The sequence below is a fragment of the Petaurus breviceps genome, unplaced genomic scaffold (assembly GCF_028583685.1).
Source record: "Petaurus breviceps papuanus isolate PSGF00001 unplaced genomic scaffold, PetGlider_PUasm1.0 90625, whole genome shotgun sequence".
NCBI classification, from domain to species: domain Eukaryota; kingdom Metazoa; phylum Chordata; class Mammalia; order Diprotodontia; family Petauridae; genus Petaurus; species Petaurus breviceps.
In genome coordinates this window covers 3,194,829-3,203,356 of record NW_027187289.1, presented here as the reverse complement: position 1 = coordinate 3,203,356, position 8,528 = coordinate 3,194,829, and positions in this window count along the sequence as shown.

The following is an 8,528-nucleotide window of genomic DNA, read 5'->3' as shown; positions in this document are numbered from 1 at the left end:
CAGTGGGAAAGTCATTTAACCTTTTTGTCTTAGTTTCCCCATCTGGAAAATGGGGATAGTATTTTCATTCTCTGCCCTTCACAGGGTAGTTGTACAGTTTAAATCAGATTTAAGCTGTAAGTAAGCTTAAATGTAGGTAAAGTGTTTTGCAAGCCTCAAAATGTTGAACAAATAGCACCAATTGAGGTGAAGTGAACACAGCAGTGTGCTGGCTCTCTGGGGGAAAAAATGTACAGGCTCTCTCCACCACTTTCTTAAATGAACGCAATCAATAAATCAAGTCCTGATCTGTAGCATTTGCTGATTTCTGAGGTGTAAATGCTGAAAATTTAACAATTGGTTCTCACTATTGGGTTCCACCTGGCTCCAGTGTACCCCTGGGTGGAGGGAAATATATGTTATTATGTAATCACCTTGGATTCCTGACGTTTCTATCCGGGAAAAAAAAAAATGTTGTTTTCCTTCAATAAAACTTTTAAATTTCCGTACACATGAAAAATACTTACAACTGGGCCTCTGGGGACCTAATTAGACCAGGCAGCCTTCCTAAGGTAAACAAACGGAAAGTTACAGTGTCTGGGTCCCACCAAAGCCAAGCTTGCGGGCACCTCCATAGAATCCCACAGAAAAAGCAAAAAAAAAAAAAAATTACAAAGAAAATCTTCCAGTCACCCTAGCTCAACAGATCAAAGGCCCCAGCCTGTCAGCAGGATGTCCTTTCACATCAGCCAAGTTGGTCACTTTGATCTGTTGCTTCCAAAATGGGGGCCCTCACCACCCTTGGGGAGTTGCCAGGCAGGAGTGTAGGGTTGAGGCTGCATTCCATCAGCTATGACTTGGAGTCCCCCACAGGGCTGCTCCTTATATCCTATGCCAAGAGTTAGCTTCTGGAGTCACGCCTCTAACTGCTGAACTCATCAAATTCTGTTTGAAGACGTGTGAATCAAGGAGGCTCATGGGACATTTAATCTCTTGGAGGTCCTGTTGTATGATGAGAGATGGAGGGTTCAGGATCACTCAACAACAATGATGCATTAGAGCCTTTCCCTTTCAGCCTTCAAAGGATACTCACGCAGTGTCATTATAGCTTTCCTCCATCGCCATTAGGCAGACCGACAAAACACTAGAGTGTATTTTCTATGGTATTTAAATGGGGCACTGAAGCCTCAAGCTCCATCATCACTTAAAGTGGAAGTTTGCTGTTTAAAGGGTCCACGCTTTCATGCGTTTGGCATGGCAGCAGAGAGTCAGGCACCTGGTTCTCCCTCGAAGTGGGGGAGAACCTACTTTCATTCTATTCCCTGCCTTCTAACTTCCCACCCCAACCCTTCCATTAGGCTAAACTCCGTAGCATTCTCTCTCACCTAAAAAGTGATGCCAGGACTTTCTAGTTCATGATTTATCAGAGGGTCTCAAACTGGTTGCTATCATAATAACAGTTAGCATTTACATAACATTTCAAGGTTTGTGAAACACTATACAAATATTATCTCATTTCAATCTCATAACAACCATGGGAGGTAATAATAAGTAATAATAGTTAACATTTATATAATGTTTACCATGTGCCAGGTACTATATTAAAAATGATTACAATTATTATCTCATTAATATAGTAAATAATAAAAATTAATATAATAAATCCATTAAGAACTACAATGATTAGTTCATTTGATCCTCACAACCCTGGGAAGTAGGTGCTGTTATTATTCCCATTTTACAGATGAGGAAACTGAGGCAGACAAAGGTTAGGTGACTTGTCCAGGGTCACATACCTGGTAAGTATCTGGGGCTGGATTTCAGGTCAGCATCTTCCTGGCTCTACCCACCATGCAACCTAAATGCCTAGCTATTTCCTCCCTCCTCATTCTTAAGCATAAAGAGAATTTCATTTCTACCTTTCTATCAACAATTTGCACTTTCACAAAGAACTGCTGGGATAGTTTGTGAGGGGGTCTAGAAAGTTGAAAGTTTACCATCAATCATTCCCTTGCCCTCTTTTTTTTTTTTGTCCTTCCTTGCCTTTGCAAGCTTATAGTTTTAAGTTAGGTAAATGAGGCTTTACCCCAAGGAGCAGACGTGAGAGAAAAGGCATGCTTCCTGGGGAAGAAGGGACTACTATCATCTCACCTTGTTCATGGCTAGGCCTATCCTCTCTCCTCTTCCAAACCCTGGGAAGGTGAGGGTTTTCTGGTAAAACTTTCCTCTGCACCCCCACCTACTGTCTCTACCCATGGAGTGAAGCCATCCCTGAGCCTATGTGAAAATGTTCCTAGATAACAATCACCCCTCACCTAACCACCATCCACCTCCCCTACTCAGGTATCCAACTCCATGAACTTTCAGTTTCACAAAATCTCTGCTACCAAAAGACTTCGTGAATATCTGGAAAACATTAAGAACTGCTGGACCATATAGATTAGATAGCCTATAAATTCAAGAAAGGAAAGAGGGAAACAATTATGTTTCTGTATCTAGGACATCATGTTTCACAGAAGCAGTAGTGGTTTCATATATAAAAAAAGCATTTGTCCTCATTTCCCTGACTTATCTTTTCCTTATTTGTTGAAAGACTTTCATTCCATTTTACTTACATGTGACACATAGCAGCTTACATAATGAGAATACACAACTCAGAAAGCCAGTCAAGAAGCACTTATTAATCACTTACTGTATGCCAGACTCTGATCTAGGCAGAAGAAATAAAACTAAGTTTTGTGGACTTTTTTTTTATTGTTTTGAACATGGGCTATACCTACCATAATAATAAACCTTCACATTTACAGGTAAGCCATTATCATCTCAAAAAGGGTGGGGAGCTGTAATGGGAATGTAAATTTAAAGATCTTCCCTGCCCCTAGGCTAAAGTGCCCCTGGAGCCTGGGGTAGGAGGCTTGTTTTTCAGTAGATACTTTTTGATTGGCCAGTGGGTCCAAAAGGTTGTTACATTCTCTGAGCCAGGAGAAGGCTATATAAGCCCTGATGTGAGGCTTTGTTTTGGGGCTCACTTTGAGAAGTGTTCTGTGATTTGATCTGGATTCTGGGAAGCCGTTGTCCAGAGCCCCCCGGCTTTGAAACCCAGATGTTGTTTGGTATGGATGTAATGGTTGGACAGTTTGGAAATCTGTCTACTTGATCTGTTTCTGTCTTGATAATTCTGTCTGTATATTCTGAAGTTCGGGGTGCTCACCTCTTTCCCCTGAACTAGGTAAACGATACATGTTTGACTGATTAAAGTAAGCTTGTTAACCCATTTTGAGTTGCTTTCCTTTAACAAAGCAGATCCAAGAACCTGTGGGGGCAGCCACCCTGAGGACGCTTGGGGTGCTTGCCGCTACAGGGGCGGGACATTTAAATGAGTCAGTGAGATGTAGTGGAAGAAAGGACTTGCTTTTTGTTAGTTTCTGTTCTTATTAGTGGTGGGATTGTTCTGTCCTCAGTTTTAGCTGCCAGCAGAGCTTACAACCTTGACTTGGAAGTTCAAGCCACGAGTGAGGGAGCCAGGACTTCCAGGGGAATGTTGTAGCCAACTCTCCTGGCAGCCAGGAAAGTCCAAAGAAGCCTGGGTGCCTGGAGCTTGAGTCCTGGAGGAGTTTGGGTTTTGGAATTAGGACTGTGCTCTACAGGAAACCCAGCTGATCTATGAACTGGATCACCTTTCCCTCCCCAGAAACTAAGGTGGTGCAAAGGGGGTGTGGGGGTATGGGGGAATTATGCCTCCCATGTATTATGGAGTAAGATCATATATTTGTGATTACATCTTTTGTACTAAGTATTTCTCCATAAAAAACTAATATATGGCGTATGTATGTTTGTGATTATATCTTTTGTAGTGTTCCTCTGTAAAAATTTAACTCTTCTGAGACTTTTTTTCATCTGTAAAGTGGGGATAATAAGTCATACAATAGTCTCATAGGATGATTATGAAGATCAAATGAGATAATGTATTTAAAAGCACTAGATAAATATAAGAGATAGTTATAATGGCATTGATGGGGTTTTCAGCTCCCTTGCATTCTCCTGCAACTTAATTTGCTGTTCCCTAAATTTATCAGTCCTCTCCTCATTGTCCTACTCTGTCTCTTGGAATCAATAACTTCCCCCAAGCCTCAAGTTTGGGGCCATCTCCTATTCAAAGCCTTTTCTGACTTCTTTAGCTGTTTCTCTCTCTCTCTCTGTCTCTCTGTCTCTGTCTCTCTGTCTCTGTCTCTCTCTCTCTCTGTCTCTCTGTCTCTGTCTCTCTCTCTCTCTCTGTCTCTCCCCTCACCACCCTTCACTTCTCTTTCCCTCTTCTCCTCTCCTCTCTTTTCTTCCTTGTCTCTCCCCACCCTCCTCTTCAAATCATTTTGCCCTTACTTCTTTCTTTATTTGACACAACACCATGTGAATATAACTTCCTTGATGACAGAGACTGAGTTTTATTGTTGTGTGCTTGCCTCAGAATCTAATAACATTACATTGCGCAGTGCCATTATTTAATGTTTGTTTAACTGAACCAAATCACCTTTGCTTTCTGGTCTGCAGAGTCTTGGGACTTGAGGCAAATCTTTGAACTTAAGTGTCCTCATCTGTAAAATAGGAATATCTGCCCTGTGGATGGAATGGTTTTCTTTATTGAATAAAAAACCATTCAGTAGTTTGGGAAGTACAGGGTACACTCTTGTTACAAATTCTCATAGGAACTATAATAAAGGAACAGAGACAAAAAGGAATGCCCATATAGATGAACCTAAAATCCAAGTTGTCTGTCCATTGTTGTAGTCAGTGTACATGTGTTATTTTTCTGGTTCTGCTTACTTTACTCTGAATCACTTCCCATACTTTTATGATTTCTTCATATTGTTTCTAATGTACAATAATATTTCATTACATTCATATACCATGGTTTCTGGTATTCCCCGACATTCCAAAATCTATGGTAATCTACTTTATTTGTTATTCTTTGATACTACAAAAAAGCTATTATTATTTTGGTATATATGGGATCATTCTATGGTGGTCTTTGACCACCTTAGGGTATATACCTAGCGTTGAGATCTCTGGGTCAAAAGGTATTAACATTTTATTCAGTTTCTTAACACAATTCTTTCTGGAAGAGGTCTTCCCAAATCCTCTATTTAAGGGGGGCACCCAAGGTAGCTATCATTTCCCAAGTGTATATAGAAGGTTCAGTAATGATTCTTGGTGATCATATGGAAGCTCATTGGGGGTGCGGGGGAGGCAGGCTGTCTTAAGTCATGTATATCTTTTTTAAAATTAAATTTTATATTTATTTTTAGTTTACATTATTCATTTCCACAAGATTTTGAGTTACAAATTTTCTCCCCATCTTTCCCCTACCCACCACCCAAAACAGCTATCCCACTGTATAGTCCCTCTCTCTCCTATATCCTCTCCCATCCCCGCTCCAACTTTCCAGTAGGGCAAGATGGATCTCTATACCCAGTGCCTGTATGTCTTATTTTCCAGTTGTATGTAAAAATAATAATAATATATTTTTTAAACATTTTATTTTAAAAGTTTTGAATTCCAGATTCTTTTCCTTCCTCCCCTGTCACTCACCCTTACTGGGAAGATAAGCAATTCCATACATGTTGTACATGTGTAGCTGCACAAAACATTTCCATAGTGGATATATTGTGAAAGACGGACAATATTTCCCTCCATCCTATCCCATTCCCTACTTGTTCTATTCTCTACTTTGAACCTGTCCCTTTTCAAAAGTGTGTGCTTCTAACTTCCCTCCCCCCCCAACCTCCCCTCCCCTCCAACCCCCCCCCCTTCCCCCCCCCCCCCCCCCCACTCTCCTGTAGGGAGAGATACCCTACTTAGTGTGTATGTCATTCCCTCCCTAAGCCAAATTCAATGAGAAAGTTGATCCATTCCCTTTTACCTTCCTATTCTTCCCCTCCATTGTAACAATTTTCCCTTGCCTCTTCTATATGAAATAATTTACCTCATTCTGTCTCTCCCCATCTCCTCTCATTATATTCCTCTCTTACCTCTCAATTTCACCTTTTAAGTATCATCCCTTCCTATTCAATTGGTCCTGTGCCCTCTATGTATATCTGTACACATATATACACATACTCAAGTATGTATCCATATGCCCATATACCCTCCTATATAGACATATATATATATATATATATGTATTATATGTATACACATACACCTTTCTATTTCCTTCAACTATTATCATACTGAGAAAAGTTTTGTAAGCTACAATCATTATTTTTCCATGTAGGAATGTAAATAGTTTGACTTTAATAAGTTCCTCATGATTTCTTTTCCCAGTTTACCTTCTCATGCTTCTCTTGCTTCTTGTACTGAATATAAAATTTTCTATTCAAGTCTGGTTTTTTCATCAAGAATGCTTGAAAGTTGGGGTGGCCAGGTAGCACAGCAAGTAAGAGCACTGGCTCCAGTGTCGGGATGACCAGGGTATCGAATCCAGGCTCAGATACTTATCACCACACCCAGAAATAACTGGCCGTGTAACCTTGAGCAAGTTACTTGACCCTGATTGCTTTAAAAAAAAAATGCTTGAAAGTCCTCTATTTCATTGAATTAACATGTTTTCCCCTGAAACATGATACTCAGTTTTGCTGGGTAGGTGATTCTTGGTTTTAATCCCATCTCCTTTGACCTCCAGAATATCATATTCCAAGCCCTCTGATCCCTCAATGTAGAAGCTGCCAGATCCTGTGTTATTCTCATTGTGTTTCCACAATATTTAAATTGTTTCTTCTTGGCTGCTTGTAATATTTTCTTCTTGATCTGGGAACTCTGGAACCTGGCTATAATATTCCTAGGAGTTTTCTTTTGGGGATCTTTTTCAGGAGGTGATCAGTGGATTCTTTCAACCTCTATTTTGCCCTCTGGTTCTAAAACATCAGGGCAATTTTCCTTGAGAATTTCTTGAAGGATGATTTCTAGGTTCTTTTTTTGATCACGGCTTTCAGGTAGTCCAATGATTTTTAAATTATCTCTCCTAGATCTATTTTCCAGGTCAGTGGTTTTCCAATGAGATATTTCACATTGCCTTCTATTTTTTCATTTGTTTGGATCTGTTTAATAGTATCTTGATTTCTCATAAAGTCAATAGCTTCCATTTGCTACAATCTAATTTAGAAGGAATGATTCTCTTAAGTGAGCTTTTGAGATTCTTTTTCCATCTAACAAATGTGGCTTTTTAAGGCATTCTTCTCCTCATTGGCTTTTTGAGCCTCTTTTGCCATTTGAGTTAGTCTATTTTTAAGGTGTTATTTTCGTCAGTCAGGTTGTTAACTCTCTTTTCATGATTTTCTTGCATTGTTCTCATTTCTCTTCCCAATTTTTCCTCCACTTCTCTTATTTGGTTTTCAAAATCCTTCTTAAGCTTCTCTATGGTCTGTAATCAGTTCATATTTTTCTTGGAAGCTTTTGGTGCAAGAGTTCTGACTTTGTTATCTTCTTCCTGTTTCATGCTTTGATCCTTTTTGTCCCCAAAATAGGAATCTAAAGTCAGATTGCTGTGCTTGCTTTGCTTCCTTTGTTTGCTCATGTTGCCACTCAATTACTTGACTTTTGAGCTTTTTGCCACATTAGAACTCTCTTTCCAGAGAGGAGAGCTTTGTCCCAAATCACTGGGGTTTTCACATCTGTAGAAGCTATTAGTTGGGTGCCCTCTCTGAAGCCTCCACAGGCTCTGGCACACACCCCGGGACCTCCACCCTAGATAGCAATCCAGATCCAAGCAGGTTAAAGCAAGAGTGACTACCCCTCAGACTGGTTGCTTGGTCCCCCTACAGTCTGCAGGCCAGGAGCTCTGAAGCAGCCACTTGGTGGTGGCCAATGCACCTCAGCTGCTTTTCCCTCCAGGGGCAGAGGCCAGACTGCATTCTCTGACCCCCTGTTCCCAAAGTCCACACTGGCCTTTCACTTTGTCTTTGACATTTATGGGTTGATAATTCTGGAAATAGCCACAGCTGCTGGCGATACACTCTCCTGAAGTCCCTTCAGCCATGGCTGGTTGGGCTGCCCTGAGTCTAAAACCTAGGGCTCACGCAGAGCTGGGTTCTGCTCCCAGTGCGCTGCAATGGACCCTTCCTGCCAGCCTGCTGGGCTGCCTTCAGTGGGAGATGTTTCTCTCTGTCACTTTGTGGGTTCTGTAGCCCTAAAGTTTGTTTAGAGTCATTTTTATAGGTATTTAAGGTGGTTATGGGGGGAGCACACAGAGTTTTCCTGTTTCTACACCACCATCTTGGCTCTGCCCCAAGTCATGTATATCTTACTTAGCAGAAGATATTTTAATGGGATATGAAGAGTACCCTAATTGAGCCAGGGAAGCTGATGACTCAGTGGATGTTAAAAAAAAAAAAAAGCATCCTGTCCCTCTGCTTCTCTTCTACTCTGGCTTTCAAGTGTGAGAACTGTTTTGAACTGGGTTCAGAGAGCAAAGTTGGATGGAAGAAAAGATGATTGCCCTGTCTCCCACCTGTCCTCCTTGTGGCTATGAACATATGGCTAATTCTACCCCTTTTGTC